Below are 27,418 nucleotides of genomic sequence, written 5' to 3' on the forward strand. Positions count from 1 at the left end.
TACCCTTCCCACACACTTAATTTTCTACAATAGCCTCATATGATAATTTGTCAAAGACTTGCTGAAGTTCCATGTAAACCAAATGCATTCTATAACATCATTTACCATGTCTGGCAGACCCCCTGATGAATACTGTTGCATTCACCAAATATGTTTTTCTTTTTAAAACTAATTCTATCATAGTTTTAAAAATACAACATGCAAAATAGTGGACCTTAGATCTTTATTGAGGGGAAGTGAGGGTGTAATTGTGTAATTCACATATTTCCCAATGGAACTAGAGAAACAAAAGTGAAGAGACATTGCAGATTCCACTGGTAATAAGAGCATCTAACATTCAAAGTCCTTTATGGAACTTTTATGAACTGGGAACATCACACTTTTAATACGCTGATGCTGTGAGATGGCAAATCTCTTTCTCCTGCATGTGTCTGCCCAAAACTCGGAACTTCCAACAGGCAACAATCTACTGCAGCAGTCATCATGACTCCAGAGCTTTGTACCAGAACAGTTGCTTGGTCACCCCCTGCTTGCACAGATAGGAGATAACAACACATGTAGCGAGGCCATTGAAGCTACAAGAAATACCACTGCAAAACTCCAGTTGATCTCAAGTCTCAGTGAATACTCTGCATTTCAGCTCCAGAGAATCTCCAGCACAATTGCAGCAAGAGCCATTTTGTTTCTGGGGTTGAAAGGTATGAAGGAGAAGATTGGGGATGAGGATGAGATGGGGGAATGATGCTCCTGTTATATCACAACATGAGGGAGTTGGGGAGGTGGTGAGTTTCACCAGGAAAGGAAGAGATGGATCTATGCAGCAAATGGTCAGAGAAAAGAGGGCATTAAAGCCCACTGCATTCAATGAATAAACATTGATATACCTAATGAATTCAATTCCCAGATGTCATCAAATTGTTGCAGCCATAGAAAGCCACTGGACCATTGGAGACTATGTCATCCTCTGCACATTCCCATTGTCAAACACAATCCAACAATTTATTTTATTTTGTATTAAATGCACAGGTCCCCAGTTATCATCCTAACACCAGATCTTGCAGTCAAATAGAGAAATGTACTTAGAATTGTCCTTAAGTTGACCAAAAGTGTTCAATCTGAAATGTTGACTCTGTTTTTCTTCCCACAGATGTTATATGACTTGCAAAGTATTTCCAGCATTTTCTGTTTTTTATTTTAGATTTCCAGCATCAGCAGTTTTTTCGTTTTTCACTCAAACTGAATTTGCCTTCCAGGGCAACCTTCTTTCACAGGTGTCAAAAATCTGTTCATCATAAATCGACCTGTTTAAAGGCACCATTTACTCCTTCTGCTGACTAATTTACTGTCTGAACCTCTCAATCTATGTTTTCAATGAGGTATTCCCAGGTGAAATGAGCTTGAACAGTGGGTGGCCAAGACGTTTTCCCAATGAAGCCTCCAACATAAGAAGGAAGCTCATCCAGAAAGTTTCCTTATGTGCAGACATCAGATGCAATGTTAAAGAACTAAATTCAATGTATTTTCTTCAGATATAACAATATTTGTGGTCCATTCCTTGCCGTCCACTGATGCAGGGCACAAGTTCTGAGGTGTTACCAGTGAGCATCATTACAGACTGTAAAGTCCCATCACATCCAATATAAGTGTCATGTTTGGGTTAACTCAAGTAGCAGTAATTGCCACTCCAGAAACCATAAATAACCTTATTAACTACTTTCAGTGTCTTTTTGCAATTGAAATCTCTCTGAGTCTGTAGAGCTTGAGCAAAAGGTGGCAAGGTTTCCCCAGAACCTCCAAGGTTTGAGAAGCTCTCTCACCCATTTCCATGCTTGAAAACCACATAGTGTTCATTTCTAAGCATTGGACTGAATTTTAATTTGCCAATGCACTGGTAGATATTTAGTAGAATGTCAGAAATTTATACGTTTTTGCGGTGCATCTGCCAGCAGCTTTTAAACCCTTAATATATAATATTATTTCTATGTTGAATGGACACTATGATAATAAGTTCAATTCAGCTTCACTAATCAAAGGAACATCGTAAACCTGCTATTTGAAGAGTTCTAGAGTAAGGTGCAGAATTGTGAGACAAAAGCATACAAACATGCAAGGACTTCCACATGGGCTAGTGATGCCTCATTGAATCCACATGGATACATTATTCCCTGCTGACAAGAGAAATAAGTCTCTCAGTGAAACCAAGGAGCCGTGGCTAGAGTTTGCTGTAGAAATTAGCACAAAGAAATTAGTACCATGTTTATGGATTCAGGATCATAAGTATTTTAATGATCTCAGCAGACTAGAAAAGCTGTGTAGTGTGGCATATTTACCTAACTCCTGATGTGTATATTACCTCAGCTTCCAGATTCTGATCTCTTTAGCCCAACACATCAGTCCTCACAACAGCTTAGCATACTGACATACCACTCCCTCTCTGAAGATGAACTTCTGCACATCCACATGCATCCAGCCATCACTTACATTCAACCTTTTCCATCTCTATCTGTATGGGTATGCATTTCTGGTAATAGGCTGGTGAGCACCCAGCCATGTATTATTAAGCCTTTGAGGATGAACCTAGACCTACAAACTTTTATCTCTTGATATATCTTCTGTACAAAGTGACATTCCAGCAGAAGGTAAACAATGGTATCTGCCTTGCCAATATCTTCCAATCATTTCTTAGTGCATTGAGTCTCCAAGTATATTGGAAGGATTGCACAAAGAAGACATTTCTTGCCATCATCCAGGCCAGATCGTCATGCTTATTGGATAGTCCAGACAATGAGAAATTTTGCCAAATGACATTGACCATCAGGTGAAGGAAAAGCCCAGTTGGATCCATTTTCTCCTTGTGCCTAAGGACTCTAACACCCTTGTAGTAACTCAACAACATTGTGGTCAAAAGATTTGCTCTTCGGAAATGTCTTCATCTGCGGAAGGTGAAGGTGATAGGGGAACCTGTGGGATGATAGCGACAGGGGGCAGTGTGAGTGGCACTGCAGCCCAGTTTTCTGAGGTCTGTTGTGTCAGCTTGGCTAGTGTAGGCTAACAGCCTTCTCAGAATGAGGAACAGATAGAACATCAGCACTTTATAATGAGGCTACTCTGTAATGTTGCACCGTCAAACTTTCATTGTGTGCAAGATAGTTTCATAATAAAAACAAGAGTGCTAAATTTATAACAGTTATAAATTACATATGCATTAATGATAAATGTGTAAAATAATGCCTCTGTTTGTAAGACCTGGGTATATACATATTTTCTGATGGAAATACAGTATTTTGTGCAAACTGAAGAATTCATGTTGGGCAAGTTTGATAAGAACACAGAACAGAAGGAAACAGAGGAATGTGTTGAGTGGCAAGAAATCACATGGAACATAAACACGTGCATGGGGAAAATGCACCCAAATGACCAATTTTGATGCTGTAAATACTCGCAACTTTGTAATGTTATGTTACCTTGTTTCATTCCCTGGGCAAATACAGAAGTAAAACAACTATTCAATCTTCTTGCCATTACGTGTGATCACTGAGTGGGTCCTATTGTTATCCTTTTTTTAAAATTCTATTGATGTGTCTTTAGAATGGTTTGCTATTCCTTTATAGTTCTGCTTTAGTGATGTTTTTACTTCTTTTTAATCTCTTAGTGTTATATCTTTTATTGCCTGTGTACTTAGTGTATGCTTTCTTTTTCACTTTGTTTTCTCTTTATCTTTATAATCATTTATGGTATTTCATTATTGGCTTTTTTACTTTTGTATTTAGACATATATATTTCTCCCAAACACTATCGATCAACATTTTAAATATTTTCCACTGCTCTATTTGTCAATTTTTTCCAGTAAATCCTAAACTAATTCCGTGTTCATCCTGCCAAGAAACAGGTGCTTTTTTTTCAATCTTTTGTCCTGATCTTCTTCTTACATGTATTTGTCAATCATAATTTTATAAATTATATTATAATTGTGGTGGCATTGATGTTTTTCCCAAGTTCACCTCTCTTATTTGCTCTGGGTCATTTCCCAATATTTTGCTGCAGTCTTATTCTTTACACAATCATATTTCAGTTATATCTACCATGTAAAAGTATATTGCTGTGAACTCTCTCCAGTTCCTTGGTTTTGTTTTGGATTGATGTACAGGCAATATAATTTGTTTGCTTTTTAAATAAATTGATAAAATCATTTTATATTATTGAAAATCTCTTTTTTTTCTGATCAAATGGATTACATTTGCTCCTTATCTTGGTCAGACTTTTACTCTCAACTCATATTTTAATTTTCAGACACATTTTCACATCATCCCTTCCCCCACCTTATTCATTGAAAATATCTTAGTTTTCTCATTGTATTGTCTCACTACATAGTGCATGTAGTTTGCTTATGAGCAGATGTAGCTCACACATTGAAATAACTTAGAGAAGATTTTCATGCTGTTCATGACATATATAATCTAAAGATTCAAATTTTTACATCAGACAAAAATGAAAAAAAATAACTAAATAGAAAGGTTTTATGCAAAGTAAAAAAATACTGTTTTTATTTTCATTTCTGATTTCAAAATGGATTTCAGTAAGAATAAAGGGTAATTTGCATTGATTGGCATGATTCCATTTGTTTTCAAATATTTGTGTGTGCTATGTAAGGGTTGTATGACATGTATGACAATTTGAAAATGCTTCTTTGGAATCTTTTGGTTAGAAATTCATCCTGGTCACTGGCACTAAATGCATTATATCATGGTAGCTTTGCATCTTACTCAGTCTACTGATCTTAATAAGGATGAATTTCTGAACCAGAGCACAAAGTGCAAACACCACTAACCTGCACATTCAACACTGGTGATATACAACATATTGCTAACCTTATCTTACACAAAGTACAACCTGAACATTAATGAAGATGAATTATTCACTTTTTCTTCTGCTGCCTCCTTTCTGATCTTCATCTGAACTAACATAATTACACTGTTTAAATTCATGTCAAGTCATCATGTTTTTCTCATGAAAATTTATCTAATATTCTTTTTCCAATATAAGCAAAGCAGCCAAAAACAACTTAATAGGAGTTTCTTTTCCAAATGTTCATTTTCCGTAAGCACTGGTTTTAATGACAACAACCAATGATCTATCCATAAGCTTTCTGAGAACCCACCTGATTTTTGTAACAGAAATGCACCCAGTATATGGATGTGCAATAAGTTAATGAAAGCAGATTGTTCACTCATTATAGGTCAGCTACCTCACCATGGAGGAGAACTAGTTAGATCTATCACACAATAGTCACAAGGTAATCAAAAGTCACTAGGTAAATATACTTCATAATATCTGATTGAAGCAGCACAGTGTGATATTCCACCACACAGACCTGCCATCACCAGTATTCTGATGGGATTGCCAAATTATGAGCAAATGGTGGGTATTGTTATGCATTGGGTGCAAACTGACAATTGCTACTATTGTCACAAGTTATTTAATGTAATTTTTTTACAACACTCGGGGAAACTTCATCACTCTAATTGGATTTGAATCTAAGTTCCAGAGGTCAGTGGACAGGGTTCCAACTTAATAATCAACAAAATATATATGTAGGGATAGGGGGATATATATGCTTGCCAGACATATGCTTTCCTGGAATATCTGCAATGTCTTGATTACCTGAATGCAAATATACATTAACCTGAATAATGCTAACGGTCTAAGTTGTCTATAGTGACAAAGCACAGAATATATAAATATATACAACTACCACTCCATGGTCATGAAAATCAAAACACAAATGCTGGAAATCTGAAATAAAAATACAAAATGCCGGAAAAACTCAGCAGGTCGGGCAGCATCTGTGGAAGTAGAAACACTTAACGTTTTGGGTCTGGGACTCTGTCAAATTTATTTCAATTTTTTTACCTCAGATGTCCAACATCTGCATTTTTTCTGATTTTCAACACTGCATGGTCCTTTGGATTATCATTGGCGAATATAGTCTTATAAAGCATTTGGTAACGCATTTGATTCTGCACAAATTATATGAATATTTAGCTCAATAAAATGCAGCAAATGTGGACTTACTAAATGAAATCAGATATGATACTCACAATTGAATGTATGGGTTCTGGACAGTTAAGCTGCCACGCTGGATCCCTTCAACGAACTGCACTAGAACTGCAAGCTCTGATAACATTTTTGTCTTGTTCTACAAACTCTGACACATCAGCACTGGAAGCAGGGATGCCAGAAACATATTCACCTTCATCTACCAATGCACATCCACAGAAAATGGTGGCTTTACCTTGACCCATGAACTTCTTGGGTTCGTGTAAAGCCAGAGAAGATTTTGTTCCAGGACCTGTTGTAAGTTCAATTTTATACTGACTAATTTCTCTACCACTCTGCTTTAAGGTTTTTTATCAGGTTTTGAGATCTGTCTTGGCCTCCATGTCTCACTCAATATATTTGCATACGTTAATTCTTTCAGAGCTCATTATTTAGGAAGCTGGTGGCTCAAATAATTAGTAATTACTGTTCCTGATCTTTGCTGCATGGCACTGCTTACAATTATTGTACCTACACCGCCTTCTTCTGTTTGATTTGGCAGCACTGCTGCTGGACCTGTTGTCAGACACTAGCTTTCCTCCACCTGAAAGATTTAACAGCACTGCTCTAAGTAGGTAACTCAGTCTAATATTTTGTGTCTATTTCCTATACCAAGGAAGTATTCTTCAAGTTCATTATATCACATTTACAAAGGGAAAATCCATGTTAGTGATACCTAAGGTCATAAAAGCTAATAAGCAAGCCTAACTCAAAGCATCTGACATCTTTGTCCACTGAGACAATTGTAAAAATCCTCATCAGTAGAGACAAGGGAAAACCATTCAAATAAGTTGATAACATATGTCAAATCAATAGACTGAAAATCCTCTCATGTCATCAGTGACCTTGTTGTCATAGCCAATTATGTAGGACCTAATGAGAAGTGTTTTATCTGAAGGTGGTGAAAGAAATTATTTTGAAGACGTGAAACACTTAGAGGTGACTGATAGAATTGAACCGTTTTCTCATTAAGAAGTTGTGAGAAACACTGAAGGCCTTTGTCACATCAGGGATTAAATGTTTCAGTTATAGCTTCACCAAGATCTCAGTGAAGTCAGGGAAACAAATTAGCTATAAATCCTGGGAGAATGTCGGTGCCATAGCACATATCCTGCCCTACAGGAGCTTAAATTAATAGATCCAGTCATATTATAGGGAAGCATCATGGTAGAGTATGAAGAATGGGTTGAAAGTAGAGATGGAAACATAGTGCTCTTTTCACTGAGAGTATCCACAGTTGTGGAAACTACTTAATTAGGTTTTGTGATAATAAAGACAGCATTCAATTTTGTCCTTCATTCTCCCAAACCTATTTGGCACTTAGCCTTTGTCTAAGCTTTTCTTTTTGTAGGCTGGTTATGTGCGCGTACCTTGAAATTTCAGTGGCCACTTATAAAACTTCAGTCTGTGTTTGCGGTTGTTTGTGTATTTCTTAAGTTTCTGATGTTAATGAATGTCATTCAGAATTAATCCATTAAATAGACAACAGTGCTTATATCAGGAATAAAAACAAAAAAATGTTGGAAATACTCAGCATCTGCTGAACGAGAAGTAGAATTAATGCTTCATGTTGAAGCTCCTTTGTCAGAACTAAAAAGTGATGCTAATAACAGTCTTTTCCACCAGGTCAAAGAAACTAAGCTGAAACTGTTCAAGGATATTGGATCTGGAAGTAGTCAAAACAAAATTAGCAATCATAGTGGTATGTCTAATTTCAGAGCACTGACCCAGCCCTGTAATGAAAATGGTATTCAAGAGTATTTGCATAGCCATTGAATGAGAAAATGGTACATTATGCCTAAGCTGCCTCCTTGCTAGTGAAAAACAAAATGATTGCTTTTGACTTACAGTACTCTCTATCCTTTATATGAACATATGAAAAGACACTCAGGGAAAGTGCAGCTAGTCTTTCAACACTGTCCCAACTTATTATGACACATTTAAATTTCATGATTCTCATTGTTTTTCCCCATTTACTGTCACACAATCTCCTGGGAAAGGTAAAATAACAGATAAAATAATGAAAGCAAATGGAAATTCCTCCTGAAACATAAAAGGTGATCAAATAAAGTTTAGCATTTGTAAGACCACAATTAGTATGAGGCACTGGCCCCAATGTACTATATACTATGTAATAGTCTTTGTTGGAACAAGGAAGTTTTCCAGATTATTTATTAAAACAGTACTTTGAATTTGCGTTCACTGCACAGAATCAGGAAATTAGTCCAAGCAGTAGCAACTCACTAAGTAAAAAGAAGCACCCTAACCTTAAGACAAATTCCCAACAGTTGCTAATAGGATCCAAACCTGGCTTGGTTATAGGAGGCAAATGGTAGCATTAGAAGGATTGGAAGTCTGTGGTGATGGGACTCTTGTTGATTGTATCTGAATATAGGAGGTTTGATTAGTAAGGTTTTAGATGACACAAAAGTTGTTGGTGGTGTGGACAACGTGGAAGGTTGTACTCTGTGCAGTTCTAGTCTCCAGACTATAGGAAGGCTGTAATTGTGCTGTAGAGAGAGTGCAGAGGAGATTCACCAGGATGTGGCCTGGATTGAAGGAATGTTGTTACTTTAAATGAAGGAAGAATAACTTCATTCATTTCCCCCCATTACATATATCAGAAAAACAGACTTCTATTTCCTCACTCCTTGATCTTAAACTGTAGCAAGGATGTGATTGCACTGGAGAGAGTGCAGAGGAGATTCACCAGGTTGTTGCCTAGATTGGAGGACTTTAGTTATGGGGAAGGATAGGATGGGTTGGGTTTGTTTTCCCTGGAGCGAAGGAAACTGAGGGGCGACCTGACAGAGGTAGATAACATTAGAAGAGGCATAAATAGAGTAGATAGTCAGAATCTTTTTCCCATGGTCGAGATATCAAAAGCAATTGGCCATAGGTTTAAGGTGAGAGGAAGGAGTTTTAAAGAGGATGTGAGTGGAACATTTTTTTACACACAGCATGACTGATATCTGGAACTCACTGCCAGAGGAGGTGGTGGAGTCATATATAATCACTGCGTTTAAGAGACATTTAGACAGGCAGTTGAATAGGAATGGTATAGAAGGATAAATGGGATTAGTGTAAAGCAAAAAGCTTGGCATGGATGTGGTGGAATGAAGAACCTGTTTCTTTGCTGTACAGCTCTATGATCCTATGACCCAATGACTCTCTGACACATACACCAAATGTCTAGACCTCTAGTTCTTCTCTTGCTGACCAAGATTAGTTTTGCAGCAACACCACCACAAGCTTTAGGTAAATCCAGTTCGTAGATTATTCTGTGTGATTTCCTCCCCTAGGCTTGAGTTAGAATTGGTATTGGAGCTGGATGCCTAGAAAGGATCTGATCTACATTCTTAAAGAAGGATTCACGCACTGGACCAGCCACTTAGCTCCTCTTCCTAAATGAAAACCATAGTCAACTGCATTCTGGCATCTTACAGAGAATTAAGTAATATGTGATTTTCATTGCTTTGCCTCTGGTTTCTGTCAAAGAGGTGGGGCTAAAATCACCTCACTTAGAAGGTGAAGACTGATAATCCAATCTATAGAATACCACAAGTAACACAATTCCCCTCAAAATCAATTCCAATAATAAAAGTTCTCTACATGTGAGAAAATAATCATATCTAGACCTGCTTTCCTAACCTATAGACTCTATCTTAATCCATTGTCCAGTACTTTGTCAAGCTCTTTAATAGTCAATGGAGGTGCTGTCATTTATTGAGCAATTCTATAGGGCATCACTAAAGCTAAATACTTGCACTTCTGTAACTCTCCTGAGCTCCACTATTGTCTCAGTATATCTGCTGCTGTGACACCTAGTGATTCAGAGAACATAGAACAGTACAGCACAGGAACAGGACCTTCAACCCATGGTGCCTGTGCCAACCACAAAGCCAATTTAAACTGCACATCTGTCAGCATATGGTCTATCTCCATCCATTCCTTTGTTATTTCCAGATATGATATTCCAAAGCACTTGTGGCTGGTCTCCCTCTTTCTAATCTCCTTAAACTTGAGGCCATCTATAACTCTGTTGTCATCATTCTAACTTCTGCTAATTATGTTCATCCATCACATTAATACTTGCTGACATCCATTCACTTCCAAACAAGCAATACTTTAATTTTAAAATTCCCACCCTTATATGCAAAGCCCTCCAGGGGTATATAGGACTTTGTATTCAAAATCTCCCTATCGTTGTTAACACTTTCAGCTCTACAATGTTCTGAGATATTTGTGCCACTTTAATTCTGGTATCCTGTTCATTCTCAAATGTAATCACTCCATGGAATGGAGTGAATATCAGTCCACTCCAGTTCATTCAGCTGTTGTATCCCTACATTATCAAATTCCCTCTATTGACCTCCTCTCTTTCTCTCCCATTCAGGCACCTTCTAATTTCCTGAGCTTTTGGCCACCTGCTTTAATACTTCCTTAGGTTGTCTCAGTGACACATTTTGTTTGATAGCTCTCCTGTAAAGTGCCTCGAATTTTTTTTTATTTCAAAGCCACTATATAAATGCAGGTTATTGTTGTGATTAATTTTTTTGACATCACTTATCATTCTATTCTGCTGCTTCTCTGGACAGGAACAGAATAAACCCCTCTGTGATATTTGCTTTGTTAAGTGAATTTAAGGGCTTGCAACATGGATATCAATGTTCTCTAATATTTCCAACCCTCTTCTATCACAATATAATTATAGTAATTGTGTTCTGACTGATTATGGCCTTAAGTCTGAAGTTCCAAGGAATGATCAAGTAGTCTTTCATTTAAGTAGAATCATAAGGACTTCACCTAATGTGAACAGTTGGAAATTTTACTTGAATCAGTGGATTTATTGATTATCACACATTTATTGAATAATTTCAATACAGTTAGTAGTCCAAGAACACCACTAGAAACTTTATTGATGGCTCTTTTTGGGGAAATTTTCTCCTTTAGTTCCAAGTGAAGACTCTCCCCTTGGAGAGGGAGTAAACAGAGCAAGACAACTGCTAGGAGAGAGAGGAGGAAGAGGAGGAGAAGAGCTTCCTGCAGGAGGACAGATCTACTCATGTTGTTCAGAGAGCAATTCTTTGACCTGTTAAGAACTTCCTTTTTGAAATGTGTGACCATTCTACAGCCACAATCTGAATCTCTCTCGAAAGCACCATGAATTTTAATGCAAGGACCTCCTTCTGGTTTGAAGCTAGTGATATTAGCAAGGTCTCAGTTCGACCCACAGTGGCATAAGGAAGTTTACAGGTACACTACTTTCCAAGAGAGCTGAAGAATTTAATTCTCTTCCTGAACAATGTTAACTGACTAAACATTTAACTTTGCATTGATTAAGGATTCTCAAAGTGCAAGAGTTCCTTTGGCAGTAATTATATTGTTTGGGGACACTCCACATCGAGTTGGTAGGGTTCCACTCTCTGTGTCCAGCTGATCTGTGATCATGCACGGTGCATCATCCTGGTCAGTGCTGACTAATCTGGCAGCAGTCATGATACCTACTTTCTGCAGCAATCCACTTAGCCATCTACATTTTAGCCACTGTGACAATACCAGATGACAAGGGTTATCTGCTGCCATCATAGTTCTTGACTCTTACACACATAGGCAACATGCATACCGGGTGCTGTGCTGACACAAGAGATGTGATTGGGCAGATCACTGACATGTTGAAGCAACAACCCCACTGCCTGGTCTGCTCTGGAAGAGCCCTACAATACCCAGCCTAATGGGAATAAAGACAACCAAATGGAAGATGAGAATAAGTCACTAAAACAGCTGGTTGCTGGGCAGACCATCCATGACCAACTCATCCAATTACAATTCCAAAACCACAACCTCAAAGCTCCGTTCACCAACAATCCCACATATTAACTTCATTCTCGTGAAAGTAATTGCTTGAAGACAATTACAATTTAAAATAAACATTGTAACCAAATCAACAAATCCAAGTTATCTGTTACAGGACAGATTGTTGGACTGTCGTGACACATTGCTAGCCATTTGAGTGCTGCACTTGCATAACTGCAATATGAACTTCGAAGCCAGAAGTCTGGGCTTCCTCTGCTGCACCCATTCAATGACTGGGCTCCTCTTGTATGACATTGGAAGCTGAGACAAGCTTTCAGAAGCTGCACTAAATTAGAGTCTACACATGTGCTAATGGCATTCCCCATGCTGGAAAAGAAAGGCACCAAACTTTGCACTACAGTCTTCAGGAAGTTAATCCTCACCTCTTCCTTGCTGTTTGACAAAGCACAGTCTTTCTAACAACTTGCCAATGTACCAAGCAATGTGCATACCCATCAGTCTTCCTTCACAGCTCTCCCTTTGAAGTCCTCATCTGTCCTCTGCAGCAGAAGACAGATTGCCTTCTGGTGAGCTGAGAACTGTGTGTTATCCTTTCCCCTTGCCCTGGATGGAATGCTATAAAGGAGCATATAAATGTTAGTTCCTGATATATGGAGATTATTCATAGGTGAGTGATAGAAATACGATCTATTCTCTAGCTGTGCCGGACACTGTTGGTACAGTTGGTGGAGTGCAGCAGTTGAAAACACATTCACTGAACTTGGTTATACATGTGAGCTCATTGACATTCTTGCAGCACTGCGATCAGATCCTAAGGCCTACAATCATAGAATCATAATCACGTAGGAGACCATTCAGCCCATCATCCATGCCATTTGTATTAACCCCTGTTTCTGAGTGTGCATCTGGAGACCCTCCGATCCCTTGCAGAAACAAGGCTTCACTTCTCTCCACAACCTTCACTAAGGCCTTGAGTGTGCAGCCAGAAAATCATGGTTCAGGTGCCATTATTGATGTCTTCCAGATCAACTTTGGTTGCAAAATGCCTTCCAGCGTCTGCTGCAGTCACAATGTATGTCACCAAGAGATGTTGTGTAGTTTTAGGTCATGCGGGGCTACTTCAGCTGGCACAAGACATTAACAAGATTCACCTCTTGATGAGACCAGAGGTAACCTTGGCTCCACACTGATTTCATTATAAGCAGTAAAGAGCAAGATCTTGGGTGAAAAGCAAAACACTACGGGAAACCTGAAATAAAAATAGAAAAATGTGGAAAAACTCAGCAAGTAGGCAGCATCTGTGGGGAAAGAAATATAGTTAACATTTCAGGATGATGACTTTTCGTCAGAACACTGACGTCAGTGACCTGAAACGTTAACTCTTTTTCGCTCTCCTAGATGCTTACTAATCTATTGCCTGTCTCCTTTATTTTCTGTTTTACTAGCAAGGCTTGATTAATCATTCATCATGATTCCAATTTTCAGGACTTACAAATTTAACTCCAATAAATTTTATTGTTATTTTTTAGAACTGTGTTCTGAAATACTCTGTAGTTATTTATATCTGTGTGGAGTTTTCATGTTCTCCCTGTGACTGCGTGTGTTTCCTCCAGGTGCTTCAGTTTCCTCCCATGTCCCAAAGACATGAGGGTTGGTTGGTTAACTGGCCACTGTAAATTGACCTTAGTGTCTGAGTGCTAGAATCTGGGAGAGTTGATGGGAAAGTAGGGAGAGCAAAAATGGAATAAGTGTAGATGGGTACTTGGTCATCAGCTTGTTTTCATACTGTATGACTCTATATATACAATATATATATTGTCTGACTCTATATATACAATTGTATGACTCTATATATACAATTGTTCTGATAAAGAAGGTTGAGGATCCTAAATCTGATTTTAAATATTTAGATATGATAAATTGGAACATGGTGCTGGCAGATTTCCACTTCTGATCAAAATTAGTTTCCTAATGAAGGTTTGCTGCCTCATAATCTGACGTAAGCAATGTTATTTATGCAAATTATGGTCTTCAGGAACATAAAAGTGGTTAAACCACAAAAACCATATCACGAAAAACATACAGAAGATACATAACTTTCATAGAAAAAGGTTCCATTTTGGTGAAACAAGATTGAAATGAAGACAATTTATGATAAAAAAAACTATGCCCATCACACTGGCTGTCAAGAAATAAACTACTGGAAGAACTGCTGGGTCAAGCAGCATTTGTGGTAGCAAAGGGATGGTCAATGTTTCAGGTTGAGACCCTGCATCAGCACTAAGAATGTAGAAGGACGCTGGTAGGTGATAGGTGGAACCAGATGAGGAGGTTGGGTGGAGGGGGGGAGGATGATGAGCAGATGGACCCAGGTGATGTAGGGGGAGTGTTGAGTCAGCGATTGGAAGGATATACGTGGAAACAGATAAGAAGAGAGCAAAGAAAAAAATAGAAAAATGGAGCTGGGTGGGACAGGGAAGTGGGAAAGGCAGAGACGGAGGCTGGTTGGTGATACGTGGAACCAGATAAGGAGTGATGGGCAGATGGAACTGGATAGGAGAGGGTGATAAATCCAGGTAACAAGAAGGCAGGGGAAATGGATGGAAAAGGTGAGCAAATGGAGAGAGACCCTGGATGGCCTGGTGGGAGTAGGAAAAGAAACACGGGGAGTGGGTTACCTGAAATTGTTAAATTCAATGTTCATACCATTGGGCTGTAGGCTATCCAAGCAGAATATGAGTAAAGTCAGAACAAGTAATTGACCCTGTTGTGAAATGTGGAATAAGATGGTCACTTTTCTTCGAGCATGCTAATGTGCTTTTGTGATGGGAGTTTCTTCTAGTTTGTGTTTGGCCTCATCGTGGCAGTGGAGAAGGCCAAGAACAGAAAGAGGTCAGTGTAGGAATGGGAAGGAGTGTTGGCATGCAGCCAGATGCTGATTGGGTGTCAACTGAGGGGTTAATACTAAAACACATTAAATATGTAAAGAAATATCATACGAGCATTTTAAATAGCTATCCATTAGTATTATCAATAATTTATCCTGTTTACAAAAGTCACAGGTACTGATGAAATCCAATCAAACCTCATAAATGATCCATAGTGTGTAGCAGGAAAAACCTGAATTTTCCACTAGATCTTACTTTCCCATCACAAAAGCACATTAGCATGCTTGAAGAAAAGTGACCATTTTATTCCACATTTCACAACAGGTCCAATTACTTGCTCTGACTTTACTGATTCTTTTGAGTGTTGCATTATATTTTGGCATTCTGTTATTTGTTACTTAACATAGATTGAGTGAGTTAGGGCTTTTCTCTTTGGAGAGGAGGATGAGAGGTGACTTGACAGAGGTGACGATAAGAGGCATAGATTGAGTGGACAGTCAGAGACTTTTTCCCAGGGCAGCAATGGCTAACACAAGGGGGCATAATTTTAAGGTGATTGGAGGAAGATATAAGGGGAATGTCGGGGTAAGTTTTTTTTACACAGAGAGTGGTGGGTGCGTGGAACACACTGCTGGCAGAGGTTGTGGGGGCAGATACATTAGAGACATTTAAGAGACTCCTAGATAGTCACGTGAATGATAAAGAAGTGGAGGGCTATGTGGGAGGGAAGGGTTAGATAGATCTTAGAGTAAGATAAAATGTCGGCACAATATTGTGGGCCGAAGGGCCTATACTGTGCTGTAATGTTCTATGTTCTATAACAGTACAGATTTAGGTATCATTACCCACACATGGTGAATTATAAATTACAATGCTTTATGTAGAATACTATAAAACATGTTCAAAGATCTTGGTCAATCAGCTCATTCACTAACTTGTAACACTGCTTTTTTGCCATTCAAACACCTCAAGTGGTTTAATTCATTCTTGTTTTATTTATAGTGTAAGATTAATGGAGATTTTTTCCAATCATATCTCCATAAATGTTGCATCCACATTCATATTCCTGAGAGATCAATACCGCAGGCCATTAACAACATCTCAAAGGATAATCACATATCAGCTTCCCACAGAGATTGGTGGTGTTAAAGTGGAGGAAGACACAGAAGGCCAAGAGTAGTAGGAGCAGGGAATGAATCCCTGACTGTGTGATTGAACCATGGAAAGGCTCCTTTTATTTGAAGGCATGATCCATAAAACTAATGCTTCTATACGGAGCACATTAACCTAACTCCACAGGTATTATTCCTTCACACTCATCATTACTGTATAGTTCCAGATCTTGGAGGAAACATATCTTCATTCCAGATCTAAAAAGAGATCAACCACATGCATTGAAACAAGTGTACATTGCAACATATTACAGTTTATGGTTATTGTAGCAGGTTATTCCTAAAGTTTATAATCCAGTTAAAATTCATGCCATTCTTTATACCTCACCATTCAGATTGCCAAAGTCAAAACACACCTCATGCAAATTTCAACTCCCTTTACATGACCCAATAAAGATTTATTATTGAAACTAATGTTAATTTTTTTAAGTTATGTATGTATTGTGACTTCTCTTGTCATTTATAATTTAATTATGTCTACGATATAATCTGGTCTTTAGTGAGAAAAAAAATGGCCAAAGTCATCTTTGTTCTGGCATCTGAAATAAAATAGAAAATGGAGGTACTCAACAGATCAGGCAGTAGCAATGGGAAGGAAACAGAGCTAACATTGCAGATTGATGAGCTGATGAACAGGTTTTTGATCTGAAACATTAACTCAATTTCTCTCTCTGTGCAAATGCTGCTTGATCTGCTCGGTACCTCCAGCAATGTCTACTTTTATTTCAGATTTCCAGCATGTGTAGTCTTTTTTTCTGCTTTTAGTTCACTGTTCTGCTATCTGCCTCTTTTATTCAATATTATAGATTTCAGTTTTCCTATTTTAAAACAACAGGTCAATCCCAATTAAGTAGCTGGTTATGAATGATTAATACTTTATGCTATCTGTCTCATATAGCTCAGTGTTATACTGCCTTCATTAACGTAATGCAGCTTGCAAATTAGATGCTACCATTTCATAAATAAATGAATTATTTGTCACCCCCATTAACATTTTGTGAATGTGACCATTTCTTAATGCATTATATTCTAACTTGTTAGCTTTCAATGCAGTATGAATGTATTACTGCTTTTACAAAAGGATAACCTATAGAAGAAAGAAATGGCATGATATATTTATTATGTGATAAGTCTAGCATTAGATTTCAAACAGAAAATGGGTTTTCTTTTCCATCTAACAAAATGCATATTTTTTTTACCCTGGCTTCATTGAGCCTTAATTCCACACCTGGTGGAAAGCTGCAGTGATGGTGGAAAATTGCAATGAGTCCAAAGTTGATTGGACACTCCCCCTAATAATTGGTTAAATTGGTGGTTTGTCAGCAGGCAATCATCTTCAGTTAGTGATATCAGCATGCGGCAGAACAGAAACTATTACCCCTCTGTCTCAAAACACGGCTATAGCAAGCACAAAATGCATGCAAAAATATACTATTTGAAAAAATGTACATTAGCTTTCCAGCAATCAAAGTCGAAATACTGTTCTTAGACTTAAGCATTTTAGAAACTATGCATTTAAAAATCCATGGCTTTAGTCAAAAAATGTCAGTGTTCAAATTATAAGGTATGCTGTGACCTCAACTATAATCAATATTATTGACAGTATTAATTTTACAGTGAAATCCTCAAAGAGTTAAGGTTTACAGTTTTACTTAATAAAATAGAATGCAGATTATGTTACCTATCAGCAACAGTAACAAAGTTGCTCCTCCTTATGTTTTTGAAATGGACTTAAGAATCTTTCCTATTTCCTGCAGTTGCTGTGTCCTGCATCTACAGTAGCCTGCTCCAAAATCCCAACAGACCTCATAACTTCCTACCTACCAATAAGAAATCAAATACCACTGGACCCTATGGCATAATTTTTCATCTATAGCTTCTGGGGATTATGAACCACTGAGCAGAAAGCAGCAAGGATACTCTAATGGTAAAGATTGTGAACCCCTCATGGAATTCAGCTAATTTTTAAATTAATAGGAGAAAGAGCACAAAAATTCTCTAACAGATACACCTTTCTCTCCACATAATTTTTACTGTCTGCACTCGACTCAGACCTGCTTAATACCAAATTAGTAGAGAGAAAGATAAACCTTATATATCTGTAATATTTCATTAATAATTTATTTGTGCATTACTCTACCCATTGTCTTGTGCTTTTATAAAAGCAAATTCTATATACCACTATGGATATGTCTTAATACACCCCATATATAAACATGTCAGAATTTAATTATTAAGATTTGCTAATGATACATTAAATTAATGCAAACTTTTCTCCTAGAAAAACTTCTGTTTTTCTCAGCAACTGACATTTCATGTGATGTATTTAATAGCACACAACAAAATAAAATGATATAATTTATAATAAATTGATTGAATTCATCCATTGATGTTATCCATTGAATTGTTTAAATACATTTATTTCACTTCTTTCATTTAAAGGTCTGAATTTCTTCCCAAAGCCTAAGTGTTCACCTCGATATTTCTGTCCAGAGTAGTAAGCTCTTAAGCTAAAGGTAGTTTCTTTATTCAGAGCATATTTAACATAACCAGTTTCTTGGCTTGTAATCACATCTGTTTAATGAAACATGTTTTTTTCAGTATTTCTAACATGTTTTGCAATTGATTTTCAAAAGTATTTAAAGTAAGGGAAAATCTATGAGCTTTATTCCTTTTAAAATTGCTTGAAATCTGTTTTAAAATGGAAAGGCTGCTTATTCATGTGTAGTGGAAATGGGTGCAGGTGGGGACAGTTTTCAAGTGATCCCTTTGGCCAAGACTGGAAGTGGGCAGACTAACCTTAAGAACATATTTGAAACCCTAACAATTTCATGCTCCGGCCACCATTTAATATTGCAAGTAATCTATGACAGGCAGATTATGACATGTGTGACATTTCCTCACGGAAATCCAGTGGCTTCTCTCTGGAGCTGAGATAGCAAGAAATGTCCTGATAGAAAGAGGACAGTGTGATTTGAAATAGCGGTGGCGGGATGAAGGTGGTTACTGGGGGAGCTACTTGGGCCTGGCAGTAGCTGGTATGTTTTGAATGTTCTTCAGTGCCTGAGAAAATTCACAAAGTGAAATCACACTTGACATCATTGGAGTGGTCCCGAGCAGTGCATTGTAGCATGGTTATAGCTTGCAAAAATTGGAGACCCCTTTGACACAAATGTTTAACAGGATACTTCGCAATGTTCAAATCCAGCTGGTTTTCTGCATGCAAACCAATCCCTGTATGCTTCTCTACTTAGGCAATGATTTTTGACATTTATATAAGTCAGATAGTGCAACTTTTGAGCCATCTACCTTCTGGCAGGAACAAAGCATTAAAAAAAGTCAAAGTAATATAAAAAAATTTTCATCCACGAGTGAAGAATGGCCTGCCCTCAGTTAGAATAGTGCCAGAAATAGTTGACCAAAGCTCCCACCAGGAATGAGCAGGTCTCTTTGTAAAATTTGTGAATCAGCAGCCTTGCCAGTGATCATTAAATAGATTGCTTGCTCTGTTTGCACTAATCAGTTAATGAAGTATGCAGTGTCCAGATGTGGCAAGACCTGAACACCATACAAAAATGGATTAAGAACTATTAAGTACCATTGATGCCATAGAAGCCTGTCAATGACAACTGATACTAACAAAAAGGTTAAGCACTTGCTCCTGAAATTTACTGTTGACATCATCATTCTGGAGGTCACTGACCAGCAACCTATTTCTTCAGCCACATTGGTATGGTGGCTCTAAGAGCTGTTCGAAGGCTAGGTATCTACAGTGAATGACTCATCTGCTGACTTCCCAGGATACAAGAAAAGTTTGTGATGGAATAATTTCCACTTGCCTGGATAAGCAACAACACTTAAGAACCATTCAAAACACAGCATCCCCCTTGATCAACAACACGTCCACCACGTTAAACATTCACTCCCTTCAATGCTGGTTGCAGTGCCTGTCATTTAAAAGATACACTACAACAAGTCTGTAAGTCTTCTTCGACAGTACCTCCCAAGCCCATGGTGTAGAAAGATATCTTGTATAATTTTGTATAATTTATCTTTAATTTATGTTTTTCTTGTGAATGTTGTGTATCTGATGCTATGTGCTTGTGATGCTGCTGCAGGAAAGTTTTTCACTGTACCTGTGTATACATGCACTTGTGCATATGACAATAAACAATCAACCTTACCTTAGTCAACTACCTTAGGTTAGGTGAATGACCACACAAATCCTAATTAATTCAAACTACGAGCAACTTTATTGTATTAACTTATTATATCAAATGCACATACCCATATAATTCCTGAATTCTATTGTTCCTTTTGGACCAATAGAACGTTGATCCTTAGCAGTGTTAACTACATGATGTTGGCACGGTTGTGCAACAGTTAGTATTACTGCCTCAGAGGTTAAGGGACCCAGGTGCTGTCTTGTGTGGTGCTTGCATGTTCTCTCTGTGACCATGTCAGTTTCTGCTAGGTGCTTTGGTTTCCTCCCACAACCTGTGTTCTGATAGTTCATTGGCTACTGTAACTTACCCCTTTGTGTAGGTACAAAGCAAAAAAAAATCAAAGGGGACTTGTTGGGTATATGAGAAAGAAAATGTTTTAGGGGTACAGGAAAATAAAGAGGAGAAATGGGATTGATGGGATTAGTTTGCTTGGAGCTGGTATGAACCTGGTTGGCTGAATGGCCTCCTTCTGTGTTGTAATAAGTTTGTAAGCACAGTACTATCTGCATGTTCCCCTTCAGGTGACAAACATCCTGGCTTGGAAAAATATTGCTATTCCATCATCAATACTAGGTCAAGATCCCTACTTGACAGCACCATGGAAATGTCTTCACCAAAAGGACTTCAGGCATTCAAGAGATAGCTCACCACAGGCAATTAGCAATGGATAATAAATGCTGGCCTTACCAAAGATACACACATACCATTATTGAATTATCACTTAAATGCTATCAATATCACAGTTGTTATGAAATAATATTTCATGCTATAATATACCAATTAGCCTACTGAGGCAAAATGTTGAAGTCTTGATCATCTGCATAAATTCCTAATGTGTCTCTCATGTTGTGTGATATCAATTTTCCTCACATTGATCTTTCTTGTAATATAGCCTTGATTACTCATGTCTAAACAACACATTTTTGAGATTACTAATGTGGTAGGCAGGGGTTATCTACAGATGATATAGGGACTTTCAGAAAGCACAATTTCAGATAAGGGACAATTAATTAAAAAAAAGGTACATGGATTGAAAGCAATTTATTGGTTTGGATAAGGAAATGGTGGGAGGCATGAGACAGAGGCCAAGTAAAATGGTGCTGATATTAACTTGTGGATGCACTGGGTGCAGAATGGAAGAGGAGTAGAATGTGGAGGTAGTTTCAGTGCACCCAACAGTGGTGATACTAAATCTACAATTTTACTAGTATTTTATTTCTGGTTTCCCATCCAATCACCATCAGCATCAGCAGTCATGTGAATCTGTACAATGTGATCTTAAACCCTGTAGTTAAAGGAACTGGTTTAACTTGCAAATTGAAGAATTTGGAAGGAAGAGAAATGGAAGTGCTGCAATGAATTCTAGATTTTGTCACGTTACATTGGTACCTCTCTTGTGGAGCAGCTAGGGGCTCTATGAAGTAGAAGAATGTAAGTCTTCACTAGCAAGAGTAGGACGAAGCTTGCAGCTGAAAGACATGGGAATGTGGCTGGAGGTTGTAGAAGAGTTTATTATAGCAGAGCAGTGCCATACTACCAGACACAGTGTAGCAAATTATTTAATTACTAGATGATGAAAGAAGAGATCCAGAAATCTAAGTCTGCAGATACTAAGTTAAGGTAAACTAAGGGACAGTAAAACAATGTAAATAGAAGCAGACTGTTTCTAGATAAATGAGTGAGAATAACTGCAGTGGATGAGATTAACATGGGAACATGTGTGATCATCTGCTTTGGTCCCCAGAAGATAAATCAGAATATTTTCAAAATGGTGAGTGGTTAGTATTTGGCTGAGCTGTTGTCCAAGTACAGACATCACTAATAGTTACTGTATTTCTAAATAAAAATGAAAAGAATAATGGACCACTGACCTATACTTCTGGAATGCAGTAAGGAAGGAGGTTCATTGACAACTCTATAAACCACGAGTTGGAACCTATTTCTGGGCACACTTACAGGTAAGATACATTGGCCCTGGAGAGACTGCAGTACAGATGTGGCAGAATGTTTACCAGGCTAAAAAGGGTTAAATTATGACGAGAGGTTGCATAGACTAGACTTGTGTTCCCCTAAGCATAGATTAAAGGGTGTTCAAAATGAGGTGGTTAAAGTAGCTAAAGGGTTTGATAAGTTTGATGGAGGGATCATTTGGTTTGGAGGGGGCGTGTGAGTTTTAGAACAAGAACTCATAACGAAATTAGATCTGGACTTTACAGGGGTAATACGTATCAGAAAGCATTTTTATCATACAGAGATCTGAAACTATCACAAAAGGCTGATACAATACCATTTTAAAATTTTAAAATTCAGATGAATTGTTTTTGTTAAGTAAGGGTTATAAAACCATGCCACATAAATTGAATTTAATTTGAAGGCCTCCCGTTATCTAATTCAATGGTAGAGCACAGGCTGGATGGTCTCCTCTTGCAGCTATGATTCAATGTGCCATTTTAGACTTAAAGATCAATGCAACCAATAATATTTCCAGCTATTTCATTTCAGGAAATGTACCCATTATAACCGTTTCATTTAATAGGAATAACATTTTGACCCATGGATCTAAAAATGATACTTCAGCCAAATCATCTTTTGGACCAAATTTTAGGAGAGAATCATTCATTTTAAGAGAAGCTGGATACTCTACACTCCATTAGTTTGCATTCTGAAGTTTTATTTATCAGCTAAACCTGTAACTGGGAGATTCAAAGCAAAAAAGACTGCAGATGCTGGAAATCCAATATAAAGATAGAAAATTCTGTAAGTACTCATGCCGGGCAGCATCTGTGGAGAGAGAAACAGATTAATGTTTCAGAGAGGAAAGACACGAGAGAATGCAGATGCTGGAAATCTGATTAATGTTTCAAGTTGATGATCGTTCATCAGGCAGTTCTGATGAAAAGTCATTAACATGGAACATTAACTACACATTCAGCTATTCAGAAACAGCTTCTTCCCCTCTGCCATCAGATTTCTGAACAGCCTATGAACCTATGAACACTACCTCATTATTTCTTCTTTTAGCACTATTTATTTATTTTTGTGTTTTATAGTAATGTTTTTGCACTGTACTGCTGCCACAAAACAACAAATTTCATGTCATTTGAATCAGTGATAATAAACCTGATTCTGATTCTGATTAACTCTCACACAAGAGGAACTGCCTGACTTGTTGAGAATTTTCATCATGTTCTATTTGATAATGGCTTTGGTTGAATAAGTTTTAAAGATTCCCACAATGACAGAAATAGACAAGGAATCATGAAAAGAAGACTTATATGTTGATCGTCTGACTGCCAGTTTGGTGGATGACACATCACATGGACCTGGCTCTTTGTTGATCTTGCAATTCAGAACAAAATAGGTTTATAGATTCAAAAAGAGGTGCCATAAATCCAGTAATCCCTAAAAAGATTTCTATATGAACATCTCATATGAGCATTTGAGCATTCTCTACAGCAGCAGACTGCAGGGATTTCCACTGCATCCACAGTCTCAGTTGCTCAGAGGAAAGGCTTTCACAATCACATGCCCAGCTGTCACAGAGTCTGTACTTAGGAATGAATCAACCAGGACAATTGTATGCTCATATTCAGTCCTCCTTACATCTGATCTCCCACTCATCCCACAATCTTTTTTGACTTAAAACATCCAGACGGCTCAGAAATACCCCTTTTACTTTCCCTACCAAGATTGTATCCTTGTTTCTTCTCATTTCAGAAACTTTAGACACACTCTGGAACCAGAATCCCAATAATGAGAGGAGAGGGAAGAAGGCTTTGCATCTGCACTAGCATATATCCCCTCATATCCTGGCAGTTTGCATACAATATAGAATAGTATAGAGATGAAACCTGCACATTGTGAGTCAACAGTTATGAGTAGACTGCAGCCAGGCCAAGCAGAAAAACGTTATTTATAATTTACCTTCCTGGAGATTGGGTTTGCTTTCAATTGTTTTACCAGAGGTCACAAGAAGGGGATTAAGCCAGGTTAATCTATAAATGAGGCCTGATCAGCATTCATATGGAGATGCTGATGACATCATCTGCCCTGTCTGAAACCCTGCAAGGTACATCCAAGAGCATGGAGGTCCAGCTGCAATACTACAACACATTTGCACAGACTTTGGAGCCAATCCTTTCCGCAATGAAAGTGGTGGCTAACGATATGAATCGGCAATGGTACAGCACGTGAAGGTAGAGGTCACAGGCTCCACTGTATCCCAGGCAGAAGACATTCAATATGCTGTCCTAGGAATTCAGACCTGCCATCCTACTCCTTTCTGGCAAAGATTCAATTTCTTGTCAGGAGTTATAAGGGTGTTCAAAAAATTCTGCAGATGCTGGAATCTGGAGCAATACACAAAAAGTGCAGGAGGAACTTAGCAGGTCAGGCAGCATCTATGGAGGGAAATAAACGGTCGACATTTCAGGCCGAGACCCAAACTTTCCAGTCCTGATGAAGGGTCCCGGCCCAAAACGTCAACTGCTTACTTCCCTCCATGGATGCTGCCTGACCTGCTGGTTTCCTCTAGCACTTCTTGTGTATTGCTATAAGGGTGTTGTGGCAGTCAAATAATCTGCCCTGCAGCAAGTTGGCAGGATTGTTAATAGTTTGCCCCAGGGAATGGCTGTGACAGCATTCATTCACTTACCATTATCACTCTGACAGTGACTTCACATTTAACAATAAATTAGATAGTTTACCTCTCTCTGAACTAGTGGGAAAGCTGCAATACCAGCAAATCCACTTTCCCATGGCACATGCTTGCCTTTGCTCAAGAGGAAGGAGATGAAGGCCCCATCCTTGTGTAAGTAGCATCTGTGACATCCCACAGGCAGTGATGAAGAGTAGCAGTTATCATCTGCCATTGCCTGGAATGATCCAGAGGCGAAAACATTCATAGTAACTCTGACTGCTACAATTGAAGTTCTGTCTGCATAAGGTGACAGATCTCAGTCACCACTGTTTAAGAAAACCATAGCCTCTGAATGCTTTGCTCCCTGGACTGTTTCAGGAAAAAGTGAGCCTCCTCCGTTCTAGGGGAATGGGCATCTAAGCCAGAACTCTACTAACCCAACTTCTTCAGGTCAGACCAACATTCTCTAATGGTACGGCAATAAAAGACAACCTTGAGCTCAGCATTCACCCAAACACGTTCCAAGGCACTGACAGCAGTGTTGAATACGACGTGCCCTACTCAAAAGTCAAATCCAGAAGACATGATGACCCCTGTAAATTTGAAGGTTTTGTAGTTGCTGTTAAGACCTCCTCTGCTGGCACACTAAACAAGAAATGGTAATTTGCATATTAGTAACAATTCCATAGGGCAGGCGATGTGCACATAGTTAATATCTCCTGTGGTTTCCTCATAGGCACATTACATGTATGGAAGTATGCAGTTCAAAATCACACTAAACTCTCTGTTTAGAAGCACCATTTGTGCTTTGTAGTTAATTTTCCAACTCAGTTTAACCACAGCACATGGACAATATGCACAGCACTCAAGGATTCAGAAACAGCTTCTTCCCCACTGCCATCAGATTTCTGAATGGTCCATGAACCTATGAATACTACCTGATTATTCCTTTTGTTTTGCACTATTTATTTACTTTTGTAATTTATAGTAATTTTATTTCTTGGCACTGTACCGCTGCCGCAAAACAACAAATTTCACATCATCTAAGTCAGTAATAATAAATCTGATTCTGATTCTGATATACCATACAACTGAATTACTCGGCAAAGGTTTCCTTTTGGGATGTGAGATTTCACTGGTACTCAAACAGCTCAAGTCAACTGTACTTTAATTGTATCTTTTAACCTAGTTCTGCTGGCATGGCTAAAGAAATTGGAAATTAACGAAACAATCAAGGAGTAATGGATGTTCCTCAGAATAAATGTAAGTAATCTGTTTAATTGTTCAATTTTGCAGTCTGTTCTGTGTGTGTCTGTTGATCACACTGATACCTCAAGGTTCAAACGCACTCATAGTTTTCGCAGCTATTTTAAAAGAAGAGAGAAGAGTAACTTGATGGAAGCAAATGAATTGATTTCCAATTTAGGTTGGGTAAGCTCATCAATATTTGTCTTCCCCCTTGCCAGGAACTGCATGTCACTCCATCTGGTGGCTCAGCTGGCAATTGTCAAAGAGCCCAGTATTGAGCCAATCAACTGGTCAGTATACAAGTGTCACTGGGACACTGAGTATCTGTGTAGTCGGAAGACCATACAGATTTTGTGACTGTTCAGTGACTTTGATTTACACTACAATGATCTCAGGCTCACATCATATTAGCAAAACTATCCTTTAAGATATAATTAGCTTTAAGATTTAGAAGTATTAATTTGTAACTGGAGTCCCTTACAAGTGTGTAGGTTCTTCAATTAAGCACAACCAAAAAAGTAACCACAATGACGGTGCTCCTCTTGGAAAGCACTTTGATTTTGCCTATTATGCTCATCTAAAGTTCTTCTATATTTTATGAACAAATTAGAAGACAGCTGTAATTATGGTTGCTCTAGGGCTATAACAAATATTGAGTTCATGAGGAAGAGGGTTGTTATTAAGGGCGCCAAGACTTTATCCCGTTGTTTAAATATACCTGTTTTTACATGTTTGGCTTTGTTGAAAAACACCTGTACAGTCTTGTGAGGCATCCTCGTCAGCCAGTGCTCTTCCCAAAATGCTTCATTCAGATCATGCCAGCAAGACCACAACTGGCAATCCTGTGAAGTGATTAAGCTCATTCTCTCATCTGTTGTGGCGCCAGCTTGCTAGGTGCACAATTCTTTATAGGAGAACATAACATTCATGTGACAGGTTTGACTGGAGATTCCAGATGCTAATCATTATAGTTACTATAAATTATCTTTGAATTTTAGCCAAAGGCTAGTGACATTGATTTTGCAACAAATGTAATTTTTATAAAACCTCCTTCAGTTAACCTTTGCAATAGGTTGCACAAGGTAAAACGCCTTCCTTGTTCTATGCTTTCTTCAAGCAATATTTCAGGCTCATTGCGTATTACAAACTAAACTTTCTGTTTACCAGTGCAGCATTAGAAAGTGTGCATACCAATTTCACGTCCGATTTCACGTCCAATTTGTTCTGGCAGTGGTGATTGTAGAACTTCTGTGTCCCCTGCCAGCAGCGACACTGTAGCGGCAACATTTGCATTATGCAAATAGAATGACTGATTTGCAAGTGTCTCTCAGG

Source organism: Pristis pectinata, chromosome 5, assembly GCF_009764475.1.
Source record: "Pristis pectinata isolate sPriPec2 chromosome 5, sPriPec2.1.pri, whole genome shotgun sequence".
NCBI classification, from domain to species: Eukaryota; Metazoa; Chordata; class Chondrichthyes; order Rhinopristiformes; family Pristidae; genus Pristis; species Pristis pectinata.